Source organism: Salvelinus alpinus, chromosome 2 (assembly GCF_045679555.1).
Source record: "Salvelinus alpinus chromosome 2, SLU_Salpinus.1, whole genome shotgun sequence".
NCBI classification, from domain to species: domain Eukaryota; kingdom Metazoa; phylum Chordata; class Actinopteri; order Salmoniformes; family Salmonidae; genus Salvelinus; species Salvelinus alpinus.
Window position 1 is genome coordinate 53,196,413 of NC_092087.1, and position 11,789 is coordinate 53,208,201.

The following is an 11,789-nucleotide window of genomic DNA, read 5'->3' on the forward strand; positions in this document are numbered from 1 at the left end:
TACCTACAGGCACTACTCATGCATTCAAGTAGAACAGCAACCCTAGCTCACTGGTGCATTCCCTGAAGCACCAAGGCTACACTGCTACCTCCAATGTGGTTTCCTGCATCCATCTACTCTCAAAAAGCTTAAGCGGGGGTTCCGTTTGAAATGGCACCCTATTCCCTATATGGTGCACTTCATGGTTAAAGGTAGTGCACTTTATAGGGAATAGATGAGTTGTTTTTCGTTCAATGCAGAGGACAGTGGAATAATCATACGATGATGATGATGATGTAAGGTGCAACTCTGCTGCCTTTCAGAACAGCCTAATGTAAAAATCCACAAAAATCTACAATTTGGCCTGGAAGGTTAGGGGGATTGACTGACAACCAGAATTACTGGTTCAAATCCCTGGAGGGCGGAGCTCAAGCCTTGCTCAGAGTAATTGAGACACTTAACTTTCCAACACGCTGCCGTGAAAGGAACAATTATGGAAATAAACATACAAATGATGGGTTCCTTCCTCCTTAACATGTCTGTTAATTTGTCTATTTCCCCCTAAAACGATTATGAATCGTGTGTAATGGCTGTTCCAGAGGCCATAGGCCATGTGTTAATTGAAGAGCCCTTGAGCTCTGAAACATCACCATGTTGCTACATAGTGAAAGGCTCATATACTGGCCTCTCCTCTAAATGAACCCTATAAGGTGTGTGTGTGTGTGTGTGTGTGTGTGTGTGTGTGTGTGTGTGTGTGTGTGTGTGTGTGTGTGTGTGTGTGTGTGTGTGTGTGTGTGTGTGTGTGTGTGTGTGTGTGTGTGTGTGTGTGTGTGTGTGTGTGTGTGTGTGTGTGTGTATGTTTAGGATGTAGCAACATGCATTTATATGTAAAAGTGATGTTTGAGGATGGCAGAGTGCATACACGTAGCATGCAGGTTTTCCTAATTGCACGGGGTTCTTTGAAAATAACAGCTCTAAGTATGTGGAGCTTCAAACCTCTGATGTTTTTTCAAAAAGCTTTGAGCAAATTGTTCCCTGTCTCATGGCCGTTTATGTTCTGGGAATTCAACAGAGCGAATAATCAACGCAACAGCTGGTGAAAATGTTGAATTGGTCTCTGAAGTGTGATAACAAAGTAGCCACTATCAATGTCCTCCCCTAGAAAGATTTAACACCCCACAGTTACAAAGCCTAACTAGCCAGAGTCATGCTGCTTTCACATGGTACCAATACCCAGATTCCTGTGTTCATCCAAAACCAAAATGTATTTCATTAATTTCAAATCATCTTTAATTGATTTCTTGATCTTTAAAACATGAAAGATGGCTTGTTGTGAAACAATACAAAATATTAATGAACATCCCCAAGCAGTGTCAACATTTCTTGAATTTGCGGAAGAGAGAGGAGAGATTTCTTTTTATAAATGTTTCACTGCACTTGGGTAGTAGATATACAAGAGAGACGGTATCTCAGATAAAATGATACATCTCTACAAGTGGTTTGAAAGAAATACGAATCTAGCATAATAAATGACTCGTTCAGTGGTGGAGCTCAGGGTTCTATCCCGAGACCCCTCATGATGTTGAGTGTCGGGCTTGTTCAGTCAGTTTTAAATGCTCTGCAGAATAACAAAACATGTATTTGCATCCCTGAAACAGCAGAACAGTACTTCAACATGCATGCCCATCAATATCCAAGCCATTTATCATTGTGTACACCGCCATTTCTATTCTAATAAGTCAGGACAGGAGTGAACAAGAGATTCATCAGAGCTCATAACACGCAGCGACAAGTTCCACCTTTCCTTGACCCATTCTTTTCTCAGCTTGCAGCGATGCTCCATCCAAATTCCTCCTTTCCATCAATTTTCAAAATGGGCAAGGACAAAGCTAAGTGTGCAGGTTTACATTTATTGTCATGAATCTTGCCTTCGAGGCAGCTCTGCAGTGGTCACTAGCTCGCACAGCCTCAAAGTAATAAAATCAGATTTTATACCTAACCCTAACATTAACCTTAACCACAACGCTAACCCTAATGCCTAACCCTTACTTTAAAATAAGACCAAAAAGCTCATTTTTGTTTTCAGGAATGTTTTTGATATAGACAATTTTGACTTTGCAGCTGGCCTATCTAGCGAAATCTCTCATTCCTGCCTCCAGTGCAAAATTCATGACAATAAACGTCAACCTGCACTAACTGCCTCCAACTAGTGGCCCTATAAGCTAATTCCTCAGGTAGTTTCAGACTTTTCAGTAAATCCAGCATCAACCACAAATAGGTTAGTGTCTCTTTAGTACTCAACCACCGATGTCCTTCACAATGTCAACCACTATCGGATGGAAGGAAGAAAGCAAGGAGGAGGCAGGACCCAAAGAGGAGTGAAGGTCACTTTGGCCTTTTAAAGACCAGAGACACTTTGTTAGAAGAAATCGGATATCCCTGCACACATACCTTGTTGTATGGTTTGGATAATCCGTCTTCAAAGACAGTGACGAAGTGTCCAGGAGAAAGAGATCCTGCAAGACAAAATGGAGGGAAAAATGTGTGACATTTAAAATACACATTCACATTCCTTTGTGATCCTTCTGTAGTTAATAGAGGACTTTACAGGGAACAAGGAACCAAAGGATACAGACTTTGTAAGTTAATATTGCTGATTTGATTTTGAATTGGTTCCTCAAAGAATTGGCTGGCTTTAGCTTAAAAGGCAATGAGACGGCAAATAACACAAGACATAATGCACTTCGTCTTAATCTACTGTCTTCAAACCCTGCATATCTTTTCAGTAATTGTATTATCAACAGAATACATTTAACTATCCAGCCATTTCTTTGTTTTGGAAATCAATTAGGGACATCTTTCTGAGGTATGCGAATTGGAGCAACTTTAGAGATCAGACAATTTAATTAACAATCCAAACTTCCGATTAAGATCATTCTTCAGGAAGCAGTTTAGCTCTGTGGTTATTTTCCCTTTAAACGAGGACAATTTCAAGTTTCAGTAAGGACATTTTGCCCAATGAAAATGTCTCACAATCTTGAGGATATCACATAGCATTGAAAAAGCATTGTTGACTGTAATAATCATTCAACTTCAAAACCAAGCCTTCAGTTGAGAAATAGCTTGAAGGACAAAAACTTAATGAAAGGGTACTGAGAGTAAGAGGATAAGAGCTGCCATGATAAGTCGATCATTAAATAACTGATTCAATGTCATCCTCTTTGGTAACACACACTGATAATTGATGAATGTTGGACATGTGCCATAGGCCCCGGATTGATGGAAAATGTGGCCCTACCAGCCCTGACCTTTGGTTGAATAGATTGCTACTATGGTAGCCTAAGCGTAAATGGGCTATGTTTTACCCTGGTTCCGTGGAACCTTCTCTGGGCTTGGACCCAATAGGGTCATCTAGGCCAGGTTGGGGCCTTAGCCTGCTATTACCCTGCAACCTGTGTGCGTGCATGTGTGCACCTGCATGCCTGCGTGTCTGTATGCGATTAGCACTTGTTCAATCGATGCTATCACAGTTTAGCCCTGTAAATCAAACAGAACATGACCCCTTAAAGCCAATTTATGCTTGATTCAAAAATGTGGGCGGAGGCTTCGCTTCGTATGGAGGGTGTGATGCAATTGCGGAGCCTCCAGAGGCATGCAGAGGCCAAATCAAGCTCTGTACCGCATCGCTGTGCGCCTCTCAGTAAATGCTGTAAGGCCATTTCACATACGGCCACCTCAGAAATGGATTGACCATGTAGAGCCTTTTAGAGACATTCAAAGGGGGATTTGAGCTTTCTAGCCTTTATAAATCGAATGTGTTGGTACATAAACACAAGATGAGAGCCATGATAATTTAATGATAGTGAGAGGACCGATAGGATAAACTACATAGAAAATAATTTCAATCAATATTCGGACTAGACTGTATAACTTGTGACTAAAACAATGACAGCTTTTTGTTGGAAATTCGGTACTCAGTAGAGATATGGTCATTTCTTCAAACAATCATCTTTCTTTAATATCGATTAATTATTGAAATAATGAGTCTGGTCGACCCCCCCCTTGAGTGTTAGACTGAGTAACCTAACCTTTACACAAATGCAGAGTACTATATATAGCTGACACTAACAATGCGCAATCATGGTTGGTTCAACCCCCCCTCATGCAGACCAAGGAGCATCATAAGCCACTCTGGGTTCATCCTGTCATTATCTGTACGTGGGTGTTGTCTTAACCCCACCCTGGCTTAGTTTCCCATATGCAAGGATGATTTAGAGACAATGAGGAATTGTTCTAAACTCCTCCTGGCTATCTCTATCTCGGTTACACCCACCACATCTTTTCTATGTAATGCAGTCTTAACTCATTTGTTAGCTCAAGCCATCTCTGGTGACCATACGCCCAGATTAGCTGCAGGGAACTAGAGTGGAGACCATAAAAACACAGACACAAACAGGACAGAAATATCTTCCTATTTGTTAAGTATTAATTGCTACCTATTAATATCAAACAAATCAGGTAAATGTGTAATTTTTCTATCACAAGCTCGAGGCAAAATGCTTAAGCCTGAGGGAAAGGAATATTTTGAAACATGTTTGGAAAGAAAGATAAACAAAGATAGATCTCTGGTAGGGCGATATGGACAAAATATAATTTCACCATATTTTTCTTTTTTCTTTCCCGTATGACAATATTAGATGTTTTTGGATAATAAAAGTTCTAAATATGCTTTATGAGTAGTTCATGACCCCTAGATTGGCAACACCATTTAGATCAGAATTTTCATCAATTTCTGCATTCCCTGCACTTTTGTTTCCACACTGTGCCACGTAGGGCTGCATGATATGGGCATATGTAGACTGAGTGTACAAAACATTAAGAATACCTGCTCTTTCCATCACATAGACTGACCAGGTTAAACCAGGTGAAAGCTATGTCATGTGTTAAATCCACTTCAATCAGTGTAGATGAAGGAGAGGAGAAAGATTAAAGAAAGATTTTTAAGCTGTGAGACAATTGAGACATGGATTGTGCATGTGTGCCATTCAGTGGGTGAATAGGCAAGAACAAAATATTTAAGTGCCTTTGAACGGGGTATGGTAGTAGGTGCCACGTGCACAGGTTTGTGTCAAGAACTGCAACACTGCTGGGTTTTTCACGCTTAACAGTTTCCTGTGTGTATCAAGAATGGTCCACCACCCAAAGGACATCCAGCCAACTTGACACAAGTGTGGGAAGCATTGGAGCCAACATGGGCCAGCATCCCTGTGGAAAGCTTTCGACACCTTGTAGAGTCCGTGCCCCAACGAATTCAAGCTGTTCTGAGGGCAAACGGGTAGGGTGCAACTCAATATTAGGAAGGTGTTCTTAATGTTTTGTACACTTAGCATAATGTATATATTTGAAAACATTGCTGTTTGAAGAAGCTAGGGAGGAATTATTGTGTCAGGGTAAGAACCAAAGTGTTGGTTAGTGTTTCCTAGGGGACCCAAATTAGATTTCATATTACATGTTCTCTCTTACTTCATAGCTAGCTAGCTAACATAATCATGCTTCACCTATTCATCTCCGATTTAGAATATACCGTTGAGGCCTCCCGGGTGGCGCAGTGGTCTAAGGCACCAGAGACTCTGGGTTCGAGCCCAGGCTCTGTCGCAGCCGGCCGCGACCGGGAGGCCCATGAGGCGGCGCACAATTGGCCTAGCGTCGTCCGGGTTAGAGAGGGTTTGGCCGGCAGGGATATCCTTGTCTCATCGCGCACTAGCGACTCCTGTGGTGGGCCGGGCACAGTGCATGCTGACCAGGTTGCTAGGTGTACGGTGTTTCCTCCGACACATTGGTGCGGCTGGCTTCCGGGTTGGATGCGCGCTGTGTTAAGAAGCAGTACCGCTTGGTTGGGTTGTGTTTCGGAGTACGCATGGCTCTCGACCTTCGCCTCTCCCGAGTCCATACAGTACATATTGTAGCAAGACAGTAACTACTAACAATTGGATACCATGAAATTGGGGAGAAAAAGGGTGTAAAAATAAGAATATACCGTTGCAAAAACATGCTGATCTAGGCCTACACCAGCACCAGTATCAGGCTGTACAGTATTAGCTAGCTACATTTGCTCTAGCTAGTCAGGTAACTAGTGATTAGCATTAGCAGGTAACACAATTTATTTGAGCTACAACTTGCTAAGAAAATAAAAACTAGCTGTTTGCAGACAGTAAGATACACAAACTAATAGTGTAAATATAGAATGCTTATATTAAGAAGTAAAGTGGAAAGCAGCATCTGACCATGCAGACTGCAGAGTGAATGGCAAGGTGACTCCTTGAGTGACATGGGGCAGGGCTTGGTGTGGGAAGCGGCGTGCAGGAGGAGAGGGAGAGAGAGGACTCAAGTTGCAAACAGAGTACACTATGAAAACGGACATTACTCGCGCCGGAGTTGTGTATCACATTTATGAAACCATTGAAATATCGTTGTAGAAGGTAAAGTAAAAACCCAAACCGGTCCGTGTATCAATACAGGTATACAGTAGAATACGATATACCGCCCAGCCCTAATCTCTGGTTTACATTACCCTTCACAGGATAGCTTGACTAGAGGGTTTGTTTACCCATGTACTATATACATGTACAGTAGCTGACCAGCCATTGGGGCTCAGTGCAGATACAGTTTCCCGGTGCATGGCTAATGTTAACCACAGTGCAGTTACAATTATCCAGGGCATCGCTAATGTTACCCATAGGGCCTTATAGTATGCAGAAGCCCAGTATGTGGTGGTCCATTAGCCTTATGGTACATTAGCCTAGCTCTCCACTGACACACATACTGCTCTGCTGCAGCAGTGCAGAGGGGCCATCTGAACTCAACCACTCACAGTCCACTCAGAGAAATCTTAGCTGCAGGGCACTCTCTGTCTGTCTTTCTTTATCACAAACGCACACATGCACACATACGCACACACAGACACACACACACACACACACCACTTTTTTATCATTCTACCTCGGCATCTATAGCATAAATAACCAAACTCTTCTTGAGATGAACAACAATACACTCCACACTTCCTCGTTGTCTCCTCCTCCATGCTTCTGCTCTCCTCTCACACTCAAATGACAGAGGGCACATAGCAAGCGGTTGCTACTCCGCCCCGGGAGATCAGTGTGAAGAAATCTATTTCCAAATAAACAAACAGAACATATAACCCCCCCCCCCCCCCCCTGGCTGTTTAAGGTGCTCAGGCACATGCAATGCACCATGGTAGATATGCCTCCATAATCCGTTTTGGATGGACGGTTACAGTGTTTTTCTTGTTCCCCTCTCTCTGCTTATCAACAGGCAGTCGGGGGAGAAACATGCGGTTCATAGCTAGGTAAAGGCTTGAATCAAAAACGTCAATCAAAACCACATTCATTCAAAACACAGACACTGGATGTGAGTGAGATGCGGTGCAGAAGGGAAATGAATAAGCATGAAGGGAGTTCTGGGACTGTCGAGATTATGGGGACATTTGTGAAGACTTTGTAGTTTGATGTCTTATTATGTCTAGTATTATTATGTCCTAGTGGTTTGTAAAGTCGTTTGATCTAACATTTGATTGTCTTCTGTTGCAAGACAGTCAAGATAACTTTTAATGACAGGTCTCAAGGTATGAGACAAATTGAGCATATAACGTCGGCTATTTATAGCATTTTCACAGGGACAATAAAATATCACACGTGCCAACGCTTGATAGGTGCAGACATGCATTGCAACTATTACTCTGGCAACAGTGTGATCTAACTTGTCGGCAATAGAGAAGGTGTATAAAGCTGTCGGAATTCAGATATTACATCATTGTTCTAGAGCTATCACACAGTAAATCAAGGAGTGTTGAAATCACATAGTAAAAAATGGAGAGCTAAATTGACTCTACCGGAGTTATCTTAAGCCTCAACAGAGTGATACGCTCCCTGTAGTTAGTGCTGATAACTGGAGTTGATTGGGACTAAGTACTTTTAACTCCATTAAGAGTAACCAGAGACAGGGAGTTCAAACTGTGGAGTATCCACAGATGATTTTTAGAAGTGTTTCTTTCAATATCTGTATTCTTGCATTTACATGAATTGTTTTTGATCTTATGCACCACAATGATATGTAATGTACATTTTCCTAAACTAATCTGGAAGTGCTGGGTTTATTGCAACTGTTACTGAGAGGGCTGTTCCACTTTACATGATGTCTCTAACAACAGTATTGTACTCTCCTCCCTGCTCTGAGTTGTTAGTGATGTCAAGTTGCTGGACATCCACCCTCTTAAATAGATACCACTAGAGATTGGAATTGTCACATATTTACATAGAAATGTGAGTTATAGATATGTCATTCTCATTGAAAGCAAGTCTAATAGGCTATTTCTATACTTCCCGTTCTTAACTTTTGTTTTTGCCGTTTTCGTTCAGTTTTGTACACCAGCTTCGAACAGCTGGAAATACAATATTTTTGGGTCTGGGAAATATATTTCACAGCGGTTTAGATGGTACAATGATTCTCTACAGTATAGTTGCTTGTTTTGTGACATGAACTGAAATTAGGCAAACTATTCGAATTTTTGCAACCAGGAAATGGTGGAGCAATTTATGCATAGTGCATCTTTAAGAAATGTGTAAAGTAGACTATACACCCTTACACCTCAAATGTCATCATATAAACCCCAAAACATTGTTGAGTTTGATTCCACAGGAGTTTAATTAACTCTTGCGATTACTGTATAATGAGAGTAAACATCACTCTACGTAATTTACTCTAGAAGACTGAATAACACTGCAGAGAGTTAAAAAAGTAACAGAGTTATTTTCAATTACTACTGTAAAGAGTGAAATGCAATGATGCAGCAACACGAAATGGAGCATTTACAACTATGAAAAAAATAACTCGATTTGCCAAAGTTAAATTGACTCTTTTTACTTACTGCCTTCTGAAACTACAGTACGCAACATGGTTTGATGCACTAATAAATACATTTTTCAAATTGCCAGCTACAATTGGCCTCATGTATACTGTGCTAATGGCGATACCAAAAAAGAGTAACAGAGATAAAAGCACAATACGGCAAACTTCGCATTTGTGAGAAGTGTATGGGAGCCACCATTTATTTTACTAATGACTAGCTACTACTGTATAAAGTAATCAGGTAGCCTTGCACAAGCAAGCCAGAACGGCTCATCGGAGCAGGAGCCCATCTCCTGTTTCTGTAGCGTGAGGCAGCTTGACGTACAGTACAAGTACTCCTCCTGGTCAGGACGCTAGTCTATTGCAGTGCTTCACCCCCAATCTATGTACTTTATGCTGAGTGCCAAGCAGAGACGAATCGGGTCTAATTTTGACATTCTTTGGTATGATCCGGCCGGGGATCAAACTCCCAACCTTCCAATCTCAGAGTGGACACTAACCACAAGGCCACTACTAAAGGCTAGCTAGTGCTGTATACATAACACTATATTAGTAGGTTTGAAATACGTAAACAACCCTTGTCAGCGTAACCACCAGGTGTAGCATCTCTCAGGTTTGCTGCCGGGATGGCCCTCCCCCGTGGTAACGTGGTAACAGTTGGTCACACTGCAGCCCGCTCTCACAGAGAGGAGAAGAGGAAGGCAGACTGCCCACAGTCCTCAATCATCAGCCATACAGGATATCCTGCTGTGTCTGGCACACCTTCACCATTTCCCCTCTTCTCCCTCACCCCTTCACTACCTCCTCCTCCACGGATGGGCATCGTCTCTCTATCCTTCCCTCACTTTCTTTTAGAATGTCATTGGATCACAATATGCTGTAGCTCTCTCTTTCTTTCAAAAATACAATTTTCACTTTTTTGTATTTTAAATGTCTTCTATACACACATGCCTTTCTAAACGTCCTCCCCCCTTCTTGTGTCCTTTCTCTCGTCCACCCTTTATTCCGTTCTCTACCTCTCTTTCGCTCTCAATTTAAATGTTACACTTTAACGGCACGACTGTGATTACTACCATCACCAAAGCCGAGAAAATGCCACCACAAATATTTGATACTCACTCTATCGCTCAGTCTCTTCACCCGCCTCTACTTCTCCATTCCAACTCCCTGTCATGTTTCGCTCTCCCCTTTTCATCTCTCTTCTCTCCCTCCCTCTCTTTCCCTCCATCACCCACTCCCCCCCCCCCCCTTCCATCTCTCTCAGAACCTTATTCTCTCCCATGGGCTGAACATGTGAATCCCCTGGAGTGTGTTTGTGTGCCTGTGTGTGTCTGAAATATTCATGTCTCTAGGTAGAGGGCACCTCCAGCACACTCCGTGGGAGGTGGATGCCATGCTACTGGGAGAGGGAGGACTAGAGAGGGGATGAGAAAACTGTCAAAGAGTGGGAGAGGGGTGAGCCTATGTAAGTGGGATGATGTCTAGGTGAGTGTGTGTGTGTGTGTGTGTCATGTGTGTGTCCGTCATTTGTGCGTGAGCATGTGTGTGTGTGTACAATTGTGTGTGTGTGGTAGGTGAACGTATATCTGACACACTTATCTTTAGTGAAATATGAATGTGATACTCGCTCAATCGCTCAGTCTTTTAACCCCCTCCACGTTGTATCTGAGCGCAGTAAAATAAACTATCATTGGTGTCCCCATCAGTCAGTTAGCCCAACACTAGCACGGCACAGTAGCATTTAGAGTATACCAGCCCATCCGTAACAGTGCTTTTGGAGAATGTCGGCTAAATCTCTAACCTTGCTAACATCCCAATGGTATACCAAAACACTTGCCCACTAGCTTATGCACTCTCCTGCTTCCAGCTCACATGGTGCCTCTTTATAGAGCTGCCTATAGCAATGCCTGTGTTTTGTTCAGGGGTCTTCTTCACTATGTCTGCAGTATTGTGGGGGTCAGATCATCTCCCTCACAAGCCCCAGCTTTGTGGAGAGTCACAATGTTTTTGATTATACACCCCCCCCCCATCTCTGCTCCCTCTCTCTTCCTCCATGTCCCTCGCTCTCTCTATTTCTTCCTCTTCTTCCATCTCTCCCTTCTTCCCCTTCCTTCATCTTCCCTCTCTCTCAGCTGTCGGTGAGTAGTGCTGTAATGGGCGACACTAGCGCAGAGGTGCCCTTGGCAAGAGCAGCGGAGCTTCCAGCGATCGTCATGGAGACCAAATCTGGTTCAAGCTAGGCCGTGGTTGAGAAAGAGAGCGAGGGAGAGAGAGAGAGAGAGAGAGAACAAAGAGGTAAAGTAAGAATAGCTAGATAAAGGATGAGAGGGACCAGAGATGGCAAAGAAAGAGAGGGAGATGAAGAGAAGGTGGAGGAGTGACGGAGGAGAGATGCATGACGGAGGATAGATGAAGATTGGAGGATGGCTGAAGGTGGGAAGAGAACGAAGGCAGGGAAAAAAGACAGAGAGAGAGGGAGAGGTCTGACAGATGAGGAAAGAGAGAGTTGGCATAGACAGCTCTACCGTGGAGCTTCCGCTTTCCAGTCCCACCCTCCCTTCCTCATCAATCTGTTCTAGATTACTATAATACTGCCCCAGCCTCTCTCTCTCTCTCTCTCTCTCTCTCTCCATCTCCCTCCCCACTCCACCCCCCCCCCCTATTCTCTCCCCTCTATTTCTCTTCCCCCTCTCTCTCTCCCTCTGTTACTCCCCTTCTCCTTCCCTCTCTCCCCCCCTTCTCTCTCTTCCTCCCCCTCTTTCTCTTCTTCCCCCGCTCTCTCTATCCTCTCTCTCCCTTCCTCTCCCTCTCCCTCTGCCAAGTGCTCAGTCATGGCTGGGTGGTCTTTAAGCAAATAAAAAAGGCTGCCCCGCTTTTAAATC

The 11,789-nt window shown here is 43.2% G+C and overlaps 1 protein-coding gene across 4 annotated transcripts in view; it reads right to left on the reverse strand.

Annotated features, from left to right (window-relative positions):
* The window catches only part of LOC139564705 (disks large-associated protein 4-like), a 228,772-nt gene that overhangs the window by 167,439 nt on the left and 49,544 nt on the right, over positions 1-11,789 (reverse strand). For all 4 annotated transcript variants that reach the window (XM_071384492.1, XM_071384499.1, XM_071384483.1 and 1 more), the window contains exon 2: positions 2,431-2,495. The gene's annotated coding sequence lies outside the window, so the exon portion shown is untranslated. The remainder of the gene's footprint in view (positions 1-2,430; positions 2,496-11,789) is intronic.